The sequence below is a fragment of the Gopherus flavomarginatus genome (genome assembly GCF_025201925.1).
Source record: "Gopherus flavomarginatus isolate rGopFla2 chromosome 13 unlocalized genomic scaffold, rGopFla2.mat.asm SUPER_13_unloc_1, whole genome shotgun sequence".
Lineage (NCBI taxonomy): Eukaryota > Metazoa > Chordata > Testudines > Testudinidae > Gopherus > Gopherus flavomarginatus.
In genome coordinates this window covers 4,791,313-4,793,238 of record NW_026114609.1, presented here as the reverse complement: position 1 = coordinate 4,793,238, position 1,926 = coordinate 4,791,313, and the positions used below count along the sequence as shown (strand labels likewise).

Here is a 1,926-nt window from a genome sequence, read left to right as displayed (position 1 = left end):
GGGATAAACCCTCTAAGAAGTACGTCTTTCAGGGTGTGAAAAACCCTAGGACCAGTATAATTAAGCTGACCTAAGCCATGGTTAGATAGTGCTAAATGAAAGGAAAGATTGTTCTGTCAATGCAGCTACTACAGGGATGGAAAACCTCTCCCCTCACTGTAGCAACTGTCTTCTCCACAGGGCTACAGCAGTATTTTAAGCATAGACAGCCTCAGAGTGAGACCAGATCTGGCTCCATGGATGCTCAGGCACTAAGACAACAACAGCAACAACAACACACTAATGCTTCCATAGTTGACAGGATTTGAACCTGCATGGGGAAATCCCCCCGTGGATTTCTAGTCCATCGCCTTAACCACTCAGCCACAACTACTTGATGTGCAGCTGCTTCACCACACAATTTTTCTGTTCTCACAGAATTGTCTCTTCAAATTGCTCAGACCAGCTCCCCCAGCACACTCACGGCTGTGCATTAGTGTGTGTCCATGGTGACAGGGAGCAGCGGGGGCTGGATGGGTCAGAGGTGGGGGGGCAGTCAGTGGACAGGCAGCGGTTGGATAGTCATGTGAGTCCCAGGGGTTTGTCAGGGGACAGGCAGGGGGTGGGGTCCTGGGGGGGAAGTTAGGGGGGTCTCAGGAGGGGGCAGTTGGGGAAAAGGCAAAGGGAGGCTTAGAAAGGGGGTGGGGTTCCCAGGGGCAGTTAGGGGCAGGGGTCCCGGGAGGGGGCAATCAGGGGACAAGGACCAGTGGTGCTTAGATAGGGGGTAGGGTCCTGGGGGGCAGTTGGGTCCTGGGAGGGGGTGATCGGGGGGGGGGAGTTGGATGGGTTGTGGTTTCTGTGGGGGGGCAGTCGGAGGGAGTGGATGGTGGCAGGGTGATGGTGGCAGGGTGGGGCTTCCCTCCCCCTGGAGCGTCCTGTTTTTTGAATGTTAAAATATGGTCTTCCTGCCATTCACAGTGCAACTCTCCACTCACAGCACGCTGCCGCATGAGGCCCCCTCCTTCTTTTCCAGTTGGTAGTGGCCAAGGGAATGCTGGGAAATGTAGTTCTTTCCCTGCTCCAGGCCTTGCTCTATAGGCAAGGAGCTAACGAAGAAACTACAGCTCCCAGAGCCCCCTGTTGGTTCTCAGCTCCCATGCTGCCCTTGCAAATGGGCTGCCCCAAGCAGGTGCTTGCTTTGCTGGTGCCTAGAGCCGCTCTATGGGGGATGATGCTCCGGCTCTCCAGCGGCAGGGCAGCCTGAACTGCAGTCCAGCCTGTGCACCTCAGGCTGCCGTGAGCGACATCCTGCTACTGAAGCCAGAATTGCAGGGTCAGTTCCAGCTCAGCCTGAAAACCTCAGCTGACAGGGAACATCTTGGTTCAGGGCTGGCTCCTGGTTTTTTCCATGCCTCCCCGCCCCAAAAAAGAGGAGGCAGGGGCTGGAGTGCCACCGCCAAGCACATGCTTGGAGCACTGGTGCCTGATCTCAGCCCTGGAAATGGAACCCAGGAGTCCTGGCTCCTCTAACCACTAGACCCCACTCCCCGCCCCCTTTTTCTGGGTTCTAGCCCCATCTCTGGGAGCAGAGTGGGGTCTAGTGGTTAGAGCAGGAGGAGCCAAGACTCCTGGGTTCTACTCTCAGAGCTGCTGTGTGATCCTGGACCTCTGTTTCTCCTCCCACTTTTTGGATATGGAGCCTGTAAACTCTCTGGGGCATGGCCTATCTCTCGCTGTGTCTGGGCAGCGCCCGGCCCAACGGGGCCCTGATCTCAGCTGGGGCAGGGACTGTCTCTGTGTCTGTGCAGCCCCTGGCACAACAGGGGTTTGAGTCTGCCCCGCTCTCTGTAAGTGCTGCTATTGTACAGATAAATAGTCATGGTACTAAAAGGCGTGGCAGTGCGTGAGTGCACCACCATTGCCATGCAAGGGGAAAGCCGGTACAGA

General features: G+C 56.4%; 1 non-coding gene across 1 annotated transcript; it reads right to left on the bottom strand.

Annotated features, from left to right (window-relative positions):
• Positions 1-289: 289 nt before the first annotated feature.
• Positions 290-373, bottom strand: TRNAS-AGA (transfer RNA serine (anticodon AGA)). Its single transcript has one exon. It is a non-coding gene; the product is annotated as a tRNA-Ser (tRNA).
• Positions 374-1,926: the final 1,553 nt, after the last annotated feature.